We start from the raw sequence: 17,556 nt of genomic DNA on the forward strand, positions 1-17,556 counted from the left end.
GGCATCCTTTAGAATAACGAGGGATAAGAAGTATCAGTTCTTCGTAACTTGGGGCGGGAGCCTTATTCGTCGTAACAGTGCAGCTCCCTCTGGCGGTGACGGTTTCTTTTTGCATTACGTGTTGCTCCATGCGTTGTTCCATTGAGACAGCCGGTAACTCAATCCGGTTGATCCGGCTGGCACCTCGTGTGGCCGAACGATGATAGCGGAGGGCTCACTGGCCTTGTCTGTGAAGGCCGCCTGCGCGGCCGGGCGCCGGAAATCTCGGGTCATTTATAAACCTGAAGTGCTCGTATATGAAGTAGCCAGAAACATGGGTGGCCATATAAACATTTATAAGTAGGTCCATCAGCGTATATATTTTTCGGTGGGTCGCTCATCGGGAGCGGCAAATTTAGGCTTATCGAGAGGTACGTTTGCTTTTATTTGTCATGGCTTCGCGGGTTGATGAGACACCAAAATGATTATAAATTAACGATGGGGTGTCTTAGTTAGCTAGAGTCTCTTTCTGCTGAATTAAAATCATAGCATTGGTCGTACTTGACTGCTAGTAGTATTTCATGTTAAAGCAGGAAATCTAACTAGACTACTTCGCTAGCGGACAATTGTAGTATATGTAGTTTTTGCAGTGGTAATTAAAACTCACTGGGTGGTACCGAATAGGAAAGCCAGTGCCTTGAGTGAGGACTCAACCTGAAATGGACCTCAACTTGCACACTTTGACGTTTACGTAAGTCGACGCTTTCAAGCTGTTAAGGTTCAGCTTTGGCCGCACAACTTTCAGCATTACGCTACTTGATAAATCTACCCGGTTTAGCTAGCGTACCGATTCACATTACGCTGCAGTAACTGAGAAGTGCTCTAAGAGGCAATCTTAAATTGATAGCATTTTAAAGGCCAAGCCTTCAAGTGGTGTAAACGATACCACCCGTGTGTCCGTCTGTAACGCTTCATGTGTCCCCTTTGACGGCTAGCCAGAAGTCTAATAAGGAAAGGCACTACGGCCTTCATATCTTTACATAACGGCTTAGATTTCTCGCGTAAAGATGTCTTCCCAGTGCAAGTTGGTGTTTAGTAGTGAAGACGGTGGCAAAGGGGCTCAGTATATGTCACATTGTATGGTATGGTATAGTATAGTATAGTATGGTATGGTATGGTATGGTATGGTATGGTATGGTATGGTATGGTATGGTATGGTATGAAAGCCCATATTTTCATCAAACACCACTCATATTTCCCCTGTAAATGTGCCTTTGCAATAACTCATTTACTTCTAGTAGTGAATTTGACTTTAAGGGCCGGGTGAAATGCGTTGTATGGGGATACTATGAGTCTTAGGAAACTTTGGTACTAAAACGCAAAATGAGGCTCCTTAAACGGCCCTGAAATAGAGTATTTTCGGCAATGCATTGGTATATATTAATACAGGGTGCAATAAAGGGGCCGCTGGCATAGCTCTCGGGGAAGTATTTAATAAAGACCTTCAGGCTTTCCTTTTTGGATATCAGCCTCGTTATTTGGCGGCGAAAATGTCTCTTTAGCGATGGCTTTGTGTGCAGTGGTGAAGCCAACTTTAGAAGGTTCATTAGACACTCCACTACGTAGAGGTGGATGAACACTGAAGTTGAATCCCGATTATACGCGACGATTCCATTAAGATGAAAAAACAGGAGCGAAATCCAAAATGATGAACGGTAAAAGAAATGCCGACAGTTATGATACCACCTAATTCAAAAATATGAACGCAGCGCAAACTGCAGTCTTCTCGGTCACGGCGCATATCTGCTGCGTTTCCGGAAGTTATCGCCTCATCAGCGAACGAACGCACGCTGCGGGTGCTACTCGGGGTTATCTGGCAGTGCGTGGCCGCCACCGAGCATGCCTCCCACGACCTGGTCACACCGCCCACCCACCCCCTCACACTTTCGCCATACCATTCCCCTCCGCTTTGTTGCTCGCTCTATGTTCTGTGTTTTTTTCGTTCTCTCTTCTACAACGAGGGCGGCGGCGGCGGCGGACGACACGAAACCACCGGAACGGGTGCTTAAGAGCTGCGCTCTAAAAGGTTACAACGCTGGCTTATCGACGGGAACGCTGCCCCGAGGAGCCGGAGGAAATTATACGAGCAAGTACTTGAAACACCGACCGCGTAGGCACAGACTACGCGGGTCGCAGAGCGGCAAACCTTTGAAAAATTGCTATCGTTTACCTGAAACTACACTGATCTTCCCAATGGTGCCTGCTGATAGGTGATCTATTTAATATGCATTTCGAAGTGATGATACATTTAAGCTGGAATTTTAAAACAATTTTTGATCTTGAAGCTGGTGCCTATTACTAACTAAGCAACATAATACGCATATCCAAGTGACAAGACTTATGTATAGGCTTCAGCTGCAAAAAAGTGTTTTGAGTGACCGGAGGTTCCGATTCTGATGGTGTGCTGATAGCACAGACACCGGGACGGTCGTTTTCCAACACCTCGGACTATAGAACACCCTGGGTGTCAAGCACACGTGACTTCTGGTTCGAAGACAAGAAAAGTACACGCAACTCTACAGCCATTTAAGTTTCGCTTTAAAGCGACAATTCCCCCTCGGAATTTCTGCAGATTCTTTTTAGACACGCACACTACTTGTCGCGGTGAGTAGTGCACAACAGCGCCCTCACCGCCCGCCCCCCCCTCTCCTTCTTTCAGTGCTCTTCGTGATGCCGAAACCATGGCAGTTCGGTTCGGCTGCGAAGCGAGGTCGTGGTTGAACCCATGCCTTTTGCAGCGGGTTTTAGTGCTAATCTTTTTGCCTATAGCCCTCAAAGTGTCACGTTATCATCACACAAAAAAATGAAGTATTAACACGCCCCGCGGTGTTAATATCATCAAATACGCCATTCATTTGCACCTTAAAAACTTTTCACAGCAATACTTCTTTGTATTACAGCGAAACCGATCTTAGGCGGTGTCTGTATATTTGCTCCGTAGGAACACGTGGGTCTTAGAAATACATTTAATAATATGCCCTAGGACTTTATAAATTGATTTCAGACTGTTTACGTGGCCTCTTAAAAATGTCCGCCTAGCAAGGTATTTGTGTTCAGTAGTAGACAAGACATTAAAGGGGCTTGCTGTATATAGCGCTCCACAGAGATGCGTGGAGTCCTGGGGCGAATATAATTAAAGGACCCATGACGTTCAGAATGCCTTAATTGCCCTAGTTATGTCTTTTTAACATTGAATTCGTGTTTTGTGAGGAAGACTGTTTTGCAGCGCATCGGCGTATATCAAGTTACCAAGGCACTTACCCCTAAATTATCAATTAAAATTTGTTCGATTTTTTTCTTACATGAATGCGTTGGGTACACGGGTTGGCGAATGTGCGTACCCGGCATACATCCTCGAAAAACCACTGCAAAACTGCGAACCCTCGGTGCGCCCGCTTTCCATTGGACGCAACGAGTCCATTCACGTTCATCCGAAACGCGAAAAGAAAAAAAAAGTTACGAAGCTTGCACTAAGTCGCACAAGGCTTGAACCATAGCGGGGCTGGAGGATTTCTTTCTATGCAAGCAATGGAGGACACACCCCCAAGCATTGCCTTAGGTTTGAAATTAGGTTCCGTCGTCGCTTTTCACTGTGGTAGTTGCACTCATCGTCATATTCATCTGTATCGTCCTCCTCCTCATGCAGGACTGGCGGGCCCGGATCGTTTTGTCTGCAGGCTTTCAGATTTCTCCGGAAGTGGAACGCGTCAGCGCGCGCTAGAACGGGGGGCAACCGGGTTCTTGAACTGGGCGTCTGTACCGTGAGCTGTCTTGTGCTCCCCCCTTGAGGCGCGGACGCACGTGACCTGTTTTATTGGTATTTCTTTGCGAGCACCACACGGAAGTCTGGACGACGCCAGGGGCTCTTCGTAAAGCGAGCGCTCCTGATCGCGGTAAACGGCGCGAGTAACTACTACTCGGGGATTTGTGGCGACTCTGCACACGTTACGGCCAGCGACAACAGCTCCGCTGTTAGAAGGCACAAAAAATACTCGGCACACGCTCAATTTCCTTTACTGCGAATTGTTCCGCGGAAAGACCGTGGATCTGAAATCTCGTTCGCAGTCCAGGCGTGTCTTCAGCTTCTGTTAAGGCAGTACATGTCCTAACAGCCTGGATGGACCTTCTGTAGCAAGGAGCTGTGGTGAGTTCTACTGCCAGTGTGGACTATACGCTATATAGTCCACATTGGCAGATCTGTTATCGATGAACTTCGCCGAAAGAGCCGCTTTCGTGTTCTCACTGTGGTGGTCACCGCTCTCAGGAAAACGCATCAACCGAGTAAGACCGCCGGAGCCAACCAGAGCCTCAGGACACCTCCTACATGGGAAACGGGACGAAGCAACCTTCCTTCCATAACAATAAGGACTTGGTCAGGAGAGGTTAGGACCAGTCCTTGCATCCTGGGTATTTTTTTTTTTTCGCCCAGCCAGGATGAGTCGAGGAATAGTTTTTCACCCCCCCGGTGCCGACAAGCAATTCAAACAAACAACATTGGACCTTAATAAATGCCGCATTTTGCCCGGCCACTTCCTTGGCCCGGTTTCGCAGATGGTATATTTTCCTATCATCACACCTTCCCCTTCACCCCTTTTCAACCTTTTCACTCCTCTTCTACTTTATTTTCGTGTTTTTTTTTCCTTTTCTTCTTCTCATCTTCCATTCTTTTCTCCCAAATTTACTTTCAGCCTTCACCATCCTTTTTCCCCTTTTACCGGATATACTTCGATGGTACCGGCTGGCAACCACGCCTCTTTACTCAATGTATCTCTGTACACACTTAATAAAAAAGTTCTTAAAATAGTAGTAATGGCGGTATTTACTAACTCCTTACGAATCTTACTACCCCTAGGTACGACACGTAGGCTCTGCCACTAGCAACTGCATGGTTAGGAAATTAACTGAGTGTAGGAAGTAGTGTGCGCTAGAGTAAAGTCGTGCGCATGACTAGGTTTATGCATGGCCAGTTAGTAAACGCATGTAGCTCAGAAGAGTGTTATCGCTAGGACTTTACTAGTGGAGGCAGTGGTGCTTACTACATGCTTCAGTTAGTAACCCTGACTAGTGCTGTATTTACTACCTTCAGTTACTAAAGAGCTAGTGTATACTGGGACAAGTAACTTGTTGGTATTCCATTAGTGAATGCCCGACCTTTTTTTAATAGTGTATATTTGAATTCCTCTACAACCTTTCATAAATATACATTCGTTGCTGGGTGCCACCACAGCCACAATTGCGTAACGTCCAACATGTGCACAAAAATTCAAAATTGGCTGACTTGTGTAATAGTCACAATAGCGTGCATAGAGGTAGTCGAACGAAATTTGGCAGAACCAGAACTTATAAAAATTGAAAACAGAGAAAGGCGATCAATCCGGACTTCCTAACAAAATTATGCACTTAATCACACGCCACCCTAAAAAACGAACGAAAAGAATGACGGAAGCACGAATATAGAACGTCTGCGAAAACGGACCAACCATGCGCAGTCATGGACATATTGAATGCGAACACGGAGATATGAACCAGAACACGCAAAATTGAAAAAAAATACTTTTCTTGAAGGTCAAAACACGGCGCGCAGTTGTTATATTTGCGACAAAACATTTCCGGACTTTGTTGCTGTAATTGAGCCACGCGTCTGTTTGACCTGCATGGAACTAAATCCGGTTCATATTTTCTCGATCGCATTTCATTTGTTCATGGCTCGACGCCTGGGTCTGCATATAAATGCGTGATTGCTGGAGTTAATACATTTATTCGTTGTAGTATCGCAAACGATAATAGATAGTCTAACAAGTAAAAAAATAAAAAAAAACAAATTTTTACAAAAATTAAACAACGAAATAAAAAAATGCATTACATGCCCTACATTGCGGGCATCGGCTAAAGGGAAAACATAACTCGGGACATCACTAATGCGAAACCTGGGGAGGAGCGAAGCATGCAGTGTATAAGTGTATTCTTGGCGCCTAGGCGTTTTTGCCAACGGAGATGAAACCGTTGGGGGGTAGAGGTATACAGCTTTGTTGTTGGAGCCTCGTGTCTTTCAGCACGAAGCGTTTCAGCACGAAGCGTTCTAGCACGAGGCGCAAACGAGTGTCCCTGTGTTTTCTTAGTACGCGTTACACAGCGTTCCAGCGCGAGGCGTGAAAGAGTGTCCCGGTGTTTTTTAGTACGCGTTAGAGAGCGTTCTAGCGCGAGGCGCAAACGAGTGTCCGGGTGTTTTCTTAGTACACGTTACAAAACGTTCCAGCGCGAGGCGTGAAAAAGTGTCTTGGTGATTGTTAGCACGTGTTAGAGAGCGTTCTAGCGCGAGGCGTAAACGAGTGTCCCGGTGTTTTAGTACCGTGATTACATGAGACGACGGCTACGACGACGACATTAGACGCCGACAGCCCGAGCCCCTAGGGGGTTTGGCCGCAAAATAAATTTGGGGAACTTATTTCTGATGCCATTGAAATCGACGAAGCAGCAGAGGGGACTTGTCAGACTGCGAGCAGCAATTTCGTCGTCACACGTTATGATTACTCATCAATACTCATCATCATCATCATTACGCATCGTTGCTCATCATTTTTTATAACTTCGGACACGTACAAAAATAGTTTATGTTTATATGGGCGTTTTTTTTTTTTTTTTTGGAATGCATTTGTTAGTGAGCGGCGCGTCCTCCTCCTGGTTTTTCTTGCACTCCGTTTTTCGTCGGAGTTCGAGCTGCTTTCAACCGATAGAAAACTTTATCCCGATTTCCGAGGCGCTGCCCAACTTGGAGTCGTTGGCGTACAAACAAGGCGGCTTGAGGTGGAGCATTGTGGACTCCCTGAAACCTCCCGCTACAGCGCAGCGCTCTGACGGCGCGTGCCGCCACGCTCAACCCCAACATTGCGTAACATCTGCAGCGCTAACCACGCGTGCGGTCCGTGTTGCAAACGACATCCGGCACGCTCCTGGACGCGAACCCGCCGGAACAGCGGAAGAACGACTCCGCCTCCTGTCACTTTTTCTTCCTCTATTACGCAAGGCTCTGCAAGCGGCGGGCTGGTCTCGACAGAACGCATGCCGCTTTAGAAAACGAAGTACAGGAAGCAAGGTGAGGCTTGAAGGCAACCCAGGAAGCGCGTTGTGTAGAGATGGGACCAAATTTGCGTAAGTGATTTTGACGGGGGGAGGGTGCAAAAAACAGAAGTGCCCTCGTGTCGAGATATATCAGACAAAGTAAAAGATAAGCAAATAGCTTTAATTAACGCTTGGCCTCGCAACGAAGAGCCTCACAGCCTGTGTGGAGCTAATTCGCAACCTGAATTGTTATTAAGCCTCTCGCTCTTCTATAGCCCCCTCGTCCTCAATAGAGGTGGATTGCGTCCTCACTGTAATTATTCATTATACAAGTTGCAACATGTAAGGCACCGTGAAGCCAAGACCCTTTCGTATTATATTCGAAAAAAAAAATGGATAAATCGCTCAAGTACATTCCGGCATCGACGGACTTTCTCCTCACACACACAAAGCGGAGCAATAAAATTCCTACACCTCTGCTGGTTTATACCTCGGGTACTTCACCTGCCTTGCTCATCCACCGACTCAAGAAGCGCAAGAAATGTCGGTATGAACAAGTGACAAAACCTGGCTGCCTCGCTGACATGGCCTGATTAGCAAGAGCCGTAGAAGTATTCAGCAACAAGTTCAAGAAGAAAGACCAGGATGCCTACAACAAGTTATATCGAGTTTTAAATAAATTAACATTTCGGCTTCCACACGGAAGCATTGCTCACAATAAAATCTTGAAGGGAAATAATCGCCTTAAGTACGTTTTACAACGCTGCGCAGGCAACTTGCATAGAAAAATGAAAAAAAAAGAAGTTGTCTACAAAAAAAATATGCAAATAGGAAAAAAATAGGAATAGGAGTTGTCTACGTCATTCCTTGTGCAGATTTCCATTACGTGTATATTGGTGAGTCAGGAAACTTTGCTAAGCGCCTGCAGCAACATGTAAATGATGTAAACAAGAACCAGGGCCGTACCCAGAGGGTGGGTTTGGAGGTTCGAACCCCTCCCGAAATCTTTTCCAGGCAGCACACAAGCAATACTTACTGTTGCTTTCAGCAAAACTACCCCCTTCCCAAAATCCCCCCCAACCCCCCCCACCCCCCAAAAAAAAAAATTTCTGGCTACGGCCCTGACAAGAACCACGTGTTGACAAGCGCCCTCGCCGAGCACTGTGATACCACATCGCACACAATGAACTGGTCTGCTGCACGTGCTTCCGTGTGGAAGCCGAACGTTAATTTCTTTTAAACTCGAAATACTTGTGGTCGGCGTCCTGGTCTTCTTCAAAATGCATCCCGACCAGACGGGCTTCCGCCATACCCTTGTCATCAACAAGTTTTACGCCAATGCACACCCCACCCATAATTCCGAAGTGCGTAAAGGGCCCCAAAACACCCAGTGTTGCACATTGTCCCTACTGTAATAGCACCACCAAAGCAGACCTTCAGTACAATATGTGTATACAGTCAAACCTCGATATAACGAACACGGGTATATCGAATTATTGCCTATATCGAACACTTTCTATATCACGCGGAAAATCACATGCATTTTTAATTTTGTATTTCGAACTGGGACGGACATGAAATGGGTAAATCGAACTCCGCCACCCCAGACTGCCCAGACCGCTCGCGCTCTAGCTGTTGACAGGCGGTGAGCTATCCCGCAGTACCCTCGAGGATAGCGGTGGCGCGATGGGCGTTCCCGACTGCTGCGCATCGGTTGCGCCGAAGCAGAATTGGGCGGTGCAAAAGAAGAATGCGAGCTTGAAGAAACCTGGGGCCAGCTGGAGTGCTTTTTGGTGCTGAGCCACGAAGCATGTGCATTGATGACTTTGTTGGCGGTGACGACAGCACCGGAACGACGGCGGAGTTGACGGATGTGGAGATGCTAGCGGACGTTACTACTGAGCGCACAAACGAAGACGCTGCCGAGGTTGTACCCGCAAGCGCTGATAGTGCCCCGCTCCCGACTTCGACGAGGCTTCAGCGGTTTTGGGCCTACCGCACCGGTACTGCAGCGCTATAGAAGGCACCGGCTTGTCGCTTGTGGAACGTTTGGACTACGTTGAGGAAGTCGTGTATGACACGCCAGGCTACCCTGCTGCAGTACTTTAAGCCAAAATAATAAATACTTTGAAGCACCAAGTGAATGTTTACTGCACAGTTCGCTCATTTAGTGTTTTGTACCAGTTTATGACGCGATTTTTACGTGATTTTATATATCGAATTCTGGTTATATCGAACTATTTCGCGGGCACCGCGCTGTTCGATATATCGAGGTTTCACTTAGCCATTCTTCGATTCACTTCGTTCAGACACCATTCGACCCATTGATCCAAACAGCATACACCAAAAACCACATGCCGCATTAGATAAGTCTTTATTGCGCGAAATAGGGAAATTTGCAGCCAAAAGTGGTCTCTCGCGAGTGGTCTGACGGAGTGCGACCCCGGCGAAGCCTCCGAACTGTCAGTGAATAGAAGAAAAAGTGCCTAGAGCTGAAGCAACCCGTGTAGTCACCTCCCCAATAAACTTTCAACTACTGCTTAGGCACTTAGGTCTGCCTAAGTGGTATCAAGGTGAAAAGCCCAGCGATTATAGAAGACTTCTTCGCAGCTGCGTTGACTTTGCGTTTTTTCCTTTTCTTTTGTTTCTTCGTCTTTCAGCGCGAATAGACCCTATGCAAAATGCGCCCCGCCATCTCACGTCGACTCCGGTAACTAGGTCCGCCATTTTGGTGCGGTCGTTTGAAACCGAAACCAAGTAGCAAAGCTATGGTAGCAAAGCGGCGCCAAACATAGAAGGCGGTCATTGACCGCTCTTGGTGGTGGACTACAATGCCGGAGCATTGCTGCGCACCGTAGTGCACGCAACGCGGAAATACCGGTCCAAATGGAGAAAGGGTACTTGAAGTTCCACGCACTTGAACGAACTTTCTGACCGGCGCGAGCAACCTTTGTGACACGCTTGGCGCGGGGCGCTGGGAGCGAATATTTGTCGTTGGTTCGCTAAGCGCGGGATTTCGTAGTCGCTGTCCGGATGAAAAATAGAGCTGCGTTGGAGTTCCGTGGTCCAGCCTTTGCATTCTAAATGAAGCCTGAGCGTGCGCCACCTATTTATGTGACTGACAGCGGCGCTCAAGCGAGGAAACAGTACCACACGTTGTCAAAATTAGGCTTTGTTCCTTCACTCGTGCCTGTTGCTCTGCGCCCGCTTCATTTCATTGTTAAATGGTACCGCTTAGCCTGTACACGAGCCTTTATCTTACCTAGGGCTGTAAACAAACTTTTCTTGCCGCACTACGCCGTCACGGCGCGGTTGAAAATTTCCTCTGTGGAGGGCGCGCACGGTATGGGAGTGTGTTGTTGGTTTCTTTTACGTTGCACTTCGCCGCGTGTCGTTGCAGAAGTGGCGTACACTGTTTTATGATGATCTAACGGTGGAAAATTCGATCTTTTGCACTTGGTTCCCGATTTTCCGGGCTGAAAAGTTTGTTGTTACGTCAAGTTAACTTGGTGCCCATTGTTATTTCAGCCATGATGTATTTACTGTCGAATATTTTGCGACTAAAATACACACTCACTCCTCTAGTTTGTCAAATGCTGCATGCATGCCTCCGACGTTATGATAGTGGCCATTGATGTAGGTAGCTGAGACAATTTTCAAGTTTTATTTAAAAAAAAAGAGAAAACGGCCAGAGTTTCATCAGGCCGCCGCGCATCAGCTTGAGTGATTTTGCATTTTTGTATCCACGGTGAAAATCCCAGTAAATGAAACCACTTCGCTGGTTTATAGCGCGTGCACTATAACAAACTGTGGATATAAATGGAACAAAGGGAAACATTCGCGCACCCCTGCATGTCGCGGTCTAGTAAACACGACGTTGCCCAGCTTCTGCGTGCTCGCGAGATGACCACGGCGAAATGTGGCATGAATGCTTGCTGGTAGCTCATAGGTGACCCTTCAGGTGCCATGCCAGTCCTTGTTTCTGTCATTGTCGGTGGTGAGGCCAGCACAACTGGGGCAAAAAACCTAATCCAAGGCTACCAAGTTTTCTCCCAAGCGCCTGCACGGCACTTTGTACTCGACGTGCATGGAACAGACGCATTGGCAAGGGAAGGGAGGGGCCATTTTCTCGCGGGCTTCTCCAGTCAATGTCTTGGACACTCGCTGGCTTGATGCCCTGCTGTCTCGGACGTCCCCACTGTTGTGGCAGCTCAGTGCACGCAAGCTCCGGTGGTGCCTCTTTAAAACCTTGGGCTTGCAAGAGGGCGAGTAGGTGCACAGCCGCCAGGATGTGACTGCATGCTCCACTGCAACCCGCCAGGCACTCGCACGCTGCCACCACAATCGCCCCACTGTCCGTCTCAAAGGTGAGGCACACAACTTAGGGCCGGCCACTTTTTTTGTGGGAGCGAAAGCAGCTGCTGAGCGCATGGATGAGGCCCAACCTGCAAGAACAGAGGGAGTAACAGTAAATTGCACTCAGGGAAGAACAGGACTAGTCCGCTACAGTTTATGGTAAAGGGACAGAGCAGAAAGAAGTGGCCGCAAGGAACAGACTCAAAATGACCAGATTTTGTGTCTTGTTGCAAGAGCAATAATCTACACCTCAAACAGCAATGATGTCAAAATTGTTTGTCAAGTTCGAGCGTGCAAGCATCTCTGCATGCTTTGTTAATGCATTTTCAAGAGAAGGAAGTTTAACATTTAAAAACTTCACCGTGGGTAATGATACCAGTACCCGCATAATCGTGTTCGTCATAACTTAAGCAAGCAATAATATGATTATCTGGAACTCACTTCCAGAACCTTTCGAGATAAACAGGTAAACATTCGGGCTATACCGATGGCCCATCGAATTAAAAAAACAATCTTCTTGTTCAGTGAGTTCGAGCTAACGAGGTTTTACTGTATTATCTATTCGTGCACACCAAAAACATGCGCTTTAGAAACAAACACAAAACACCCCACCGCCAAAAAAGGAGAATAATGACACACAAACAGATTTTTGCGGCAGAACATTGGCAATAAATAATGAAAACACACAAAAAAAGAAAATTCAAGGCGTATGTGCGCTTTTGTAGTTGACTTCGCCGCAAAACGCGATTGCTTTGCGGCAAACGCGCGGGCGGACGACCGTCACGGAAAACGGCCGCAACCTTTCCGTAAACATCTTCGCCAAAAATCATCCCGTAAATTCGATGTACAGCATTTGAAAATACCCAATCCACCCACTAGCGGTACGGTCTGGCGATTGTCGCTTTCCTCTTTAAGGGTTACTGCAACAGGGTCCCCGCTACGCATTTGCATGATAAACAACGGTGAACAAAGTGCTATACAAATGCTCATACCGGTTAACTCGCGCCAAGTAAAACACAAAGAAGGATTTACTTACTGCGAGTCGCACGTGTTTGTCCGCACCGATGAAGGCGAGCCATGCGCCTCGGTGGCAAGGCGGCATGCCCTGCTCCGCTGCCGCTCGGATGGGTCTTTGGCGCGGCACCCCATGGTATGAGTCTTCAGACACAGTCGGCAGCGCAGACAAGTCCTTCGTCCACAATACGCGGTCGGGAGCCGGAAAACGCTGTCCAGTTTGAGCCATACCGCGTTACCGTCACCTACTCTTCCACAGTAAACAATACGAGACTTGCCGATCGGCGCCCGTACCAATATGGCCGACCGTCTCGTTTACATCAGTGTTGCTAGATCACCAAGCAATTTCGCATAAGGTGTATTACTTCTGCCGGCGCCGCCTGGCCCGCACTAGCGTCACTAAATAAAGGCTTGTAGAGTATCGGCACTCTTTTCTCTCATTGTTATGTGCCGCCAGGATTTTCATCGGTCGGTCGGCAAAACGTGATATTTGTTTACATATGCATGGGCGCATCCATTTTGTTTCTGGGTGCCTCTCTCTCTCTCCCTCTCTCTCTGTTGCCGGGCGCTGGAGCGGTCGGTCACACTCTGCCTGTCACAACCGGCGGTGGTTTCGTTGGGAGAGATGGCAACACTGTAAGCCAGAAACAAAATGGCCCCCAGACGCTTCCGGGTGCACGAAGTGGCGGTAAAGCGTTGCTTATTTAGTGACACTAGCCTCGCCTTGTCGTCGTAGCTCGATAACGGTCGATGGGACTGCCCGGACTGCCGGAATCAGGCGGCGCAGCGAGATAACGAACCGAAGTTCTACCTGATGTACCGTTGTCAGGGGGTCACTCTGAGGCTTCGAAAACCACGCGGTTTAAATTTTCATAACCGTTCGAACTTCGTGAACGGCTGGCGCTTGTCATGCATCTCCCCGTTTATTAGCGCAAACAAAAGTGCGGGTACATTTCAGACAAAATCTGCGTATATAACCGGCAGCCCACGCGTTCATTTACACTCTACATTTTTTCGCGCTTAGCAAGCTTTAGTGATGACGATTTTTTGCACACTTGTTCCAAGCGGGATGGGAGTTCACGCTGAAAAATCACGTTTCCTAAGCATGACCCTAGTACAGTACTGCCAGTGATGACTCATGGGCTTAAAGGGACCCTGCAACACTTTCGGTAAGCGCTTTCAGTCTTTCCTTCGTGTCTGGAACCACTGCGAAGGGTATAGTTATCGCCAGCACGGAGCGGCACTGCGCGATTTGCTCGTCGCACCAGGTACGCCTTCCATTTCTGCTTTGTTTAGTGGCTTTTTTTTAAAGCTGCGATCGAAAAGCGTTCATTGCTGTAACTGAAGGAAAACCGACCAACATCCGCTACATGGCCTTAGTGACGTAATTCGAGTCGTCGAAGAACATCAAGACCGGGAAAGACAGAAAAATTTTTTGAGCGAGTTTACAAGTTATCTAATGGGCATAGAAGAGTAATTTTTGGCTGAGGTACTTTACGACCCCCTAATCTAAGTACTGGGTGTGTTGGGTGACTACGTTCTGCAAGCATTTAGGATTTCAGAAAAAGTTCCAAAAGTGTTGCAGGGTCCCTATAAAGTCATCTCTAGGAGTACACATTTGTCATAAACCTTTCTTTACAGAGTGTATACAAGTCGTTCAGAGGGTGTCATACTTTACGCCATGAAAATCATCGAGCGAGTAAACACCATTTTTAGGCGGTGCTCAGCTGAGTACTCAGGCATTTTGGGCTTGTTAAAATACATTACAATGAAACACACGGTCCGCGTTACCGGCTTACAAGTACTCGCGTTCCCGATATTTCAGGTAAACTATGCTCGCTGAATACATTGCAGACAGTGCAGACGAACGGATAGCATTCTTGATGCGTTAAAGAACTGTACGTCTTTAACTCTGCTTGCAAATTTTTGGAGGAACAAGTCAGTGCATTTCCTAAAGGAGGGAATATAAGGATAACATCAAATAATTTAACGGAAAAAGTTGAGATTTATCAGCCCGTATCTTGCAGTACCCGCCGCGGTGGCTCAGTGGCTAAGGCGTCGTGCTGCTGAGCGCGAGGTCGCGGGTTCGATTCCCGGCCGCGGCGGCCGCTTTTCTGATGGAGGCAAAAAGCAAAAACGCCCGTGCGTGCGAGATTTCGGCGCACGTTAAAGATCCCCAGGTGGTCAAAATTGATCCGGAGCCATCCACTATGGCGCGCCTCATCACCTTCGTTGCGTCGGCGCGTTAAACCCTAATATCAATCATCAATCAATCTTGCAGTGCCCTTCAGAATAAAGACATTCTTACCCATCGAAAGTGAATATTCAACCAGTCGCAAATTTACGCAAAAGACAAACGTTTCTCCGTATATATATAACGTGTCATAGCTGGATTACAAGAAAATGAGGTAAACTGCTAATTTTCCGCGGGTAACTAAAGCTCAGTAGCTGCAAAGCAAAATCAGTTGAGACGGAGTACAGATTCAGATGAGTCAGTTATCTTAATTTCAGAATTCAGCAGCTACAAGATAAGTTCGGTGTATTCTGAGTTATCTGATGTGTGAACAGTCGTACTCACTCACAACGATTGCCTCTTTTCCCATAGCACTGCATTCATACTGGTAACCCGCAGACTTTGCTCGTATAACGGTCGACTGACAAGGCATCGCTCTCATTCTGCTGGCTGCATCCGGAAGAAAATGCGGAGGTTATTAATCGCATTTGCGGAAGAGCTGCGCCTGCGGACAAACGTGAGAGCACTCACTGACGACCCGATAACGGCTTCAAATATGAAGAACCCCTCTTCCTCCCCATCCATCCTCTCTTTACCTTCTTCCTCGCGTATCTCCACCGCATGCCAGCACAAAAATGCCCTTCCGAAAAGCACAGTCAAAGCAGATATAACCCGCACTCGCACCACACTCGAAATCCATCACTGTCCCACCGCCGTCCCCTGGTCGCCTTCTATATGCACCGGTGAACACCTCCTTCCCCTTGATTCAGACTTCTACCGCCTCCCTCAGAAGCCGCCGAGATGTATCTATATAGACTGCCTCGCCGCTGCTTCAAACCATGTGTTCTGTGTACGCCATAAGCAGCCCGCTGATGACGCGAGCCTTGCCAGCACGTTCCCGTTGTCTCCTCAATTCGCCAAGGTTCTGCAACGCCATTCGGTTAATCTTCCGCCGAGACCAGACGGAGGGAGGGACGGAGAAAGGCAGTTTCGGTTTCGCCGAAACGGGCACAAGCTCGCGAGCACACGTGCGACACGTGCCGGCTCCAAATCGGCGTCGCCTCGTGGCACACACGGGTCCTTCTTTCTGCCGCCGCCGTCGTGGCGATCTCTATTTCGTTCACCTTTCCACGCGACCCTTCGTCGTCGGCGACGAGGTTTGTCCGGTTATAGACTCCCCAGAGACGGATCGGCGCTCAAGATACACGCTCTTTACCCCCTCCCCCCTTTCCCCCTTCTCGAACACCATCCACAACTGGCCTCCGCGAAGGTTTTACGGACAAAACGCACGAAAAGGTGAAGAGGACCAGGGGTCAACAAATGCGCACCCGAGGATCAACGAACCCTGGCTGCACGCGCCCGACCGGAAGTTCGAAAATGGGGGGAAGGGGGTGGGGAAGCGGGTGGCCTTTCGGGCTCCCGGTGTGGTTTCCCCCAAAACCCCAATCACCAAAAACGCACGCAAGGTTCTCGAAGGTCGCGCGTGGCGGCGCCCCCCTCCCCCTTTCCACTATCGGCCTCTGTTGGAACCCCAGCTAGGCGGGCCTACGGTTTAAAACGCAAAAACGTACAGGCTACAATCCCTCCACCGTAACGGGAATTTTTGGTTATTTGTATACAGTAACGTTGTGTGGTCATAGCTGCACAATCGCGGTTTCGGACGCGGTTACCCCTGCCTCTTCTTCTGCCCCCGCTAACGGTCTTTCAAAATAGAAAGGTCTCGATCCCCGATACGACGACGCCCTCCCGTGAAAACTCCGGCTGCACCGGTCTTCGATGTTACGGGAGTCCTCAACAGTCAACAAGAAATGAGCATTGCAGAAAAGAGGATAGAAAGAATGGAAGAAGACGAGAGGAACTGCGCGCGCGTGGCGGCACGTGCTCCCGGAGTAGCTGCCATTGGTTGGCGAGATCGAAATCGGTAGCCAATCAGAGAGGAGGGGTCCGTTGCCGCGGCAACTGCCTCGGCCAATGGGGAGGGGCGGGAGATAACGGTACTGCCGCGTCGGGCTTTCAGAATCAGCGGCCGTGGCGGACGCTGGGTGCAGTGGGGAGCTCGAAGCGGTCGTTCGCTCGCTCCCGAGTGACGCGGTGTGCAGACTCCACGCGATCGTCATGCGACGGCTCGGACCGGCGCCGATGGTTCGTCTTCGGGGCGGAGCGGACGCTGCGCAGCGCATCGCGTGAGTGAATTGATTTTGAGCTTGTTTGAAGCGTGAATGACGGCTCGGCGCCGTGTTTGAGATCGTAGGAAAAGGAGAAAATGCTTAGCATAGCAGGCGCATCAAAGTAGAATACCTTGACATCGAAAGCGCGCACTTTCGACATCGAAAGCGCGAAAATATCGGCATGCACCTGATAATGTTTCGCATTCATTGCACACCACGTATCTGGAAAAGCATACTATATCGAATTGTCTGCAATGCACTTGGCGCTTATGCATCTGATGACTGCGTTTTTATGGTCGGGTTTATCTTGGCACTGTGGCCAAGGATAAAAAATTAGCATGATAGCAAATCTGGCTATTCAAAGGCAATTTTCGATTCTATTCCGTGCGTCTGGATGCCGCTACAGACGGCAGACTGCCGTTCACGAATGAAGTAAATGACGAATGACGAAATATTTTTCTCGTCCCTTCGATTTGATAAATACCAATATAAGCACGGAGTAAGGAAGGGAATAAAATAATATACGTTGCAAAAACAGTCGACGACCCAAGACTTAAAACTTGCCACACTGTTTTGTTTTTGCTCTTTAATTGAAAATCTCCTTGTTCAAACAAAAGCAATGACCCTCGCATTTCATCTTCACTTTCTAACCCTGTAAGCCTGCTTATCTCCCCAGTTCGATTATTT

This window comes from Haemaphysalis longicornis, unplaced genomic scaffold (genome assembly GCF_048455015.1).
Source record: "Haemaphysalis longicornis isolate Haplotype H1 unplaced genomic scaffold, Haemaphysalis longicornis Haplotype H1 scaffold_8, whole genome shotgun sequence".
NCBI lineage: Eukaryota > Metazoa > Arthropoda > Arachnida > Ixodida > Ixodidae > Haemaphysalis > Haemaphysalis longicornis.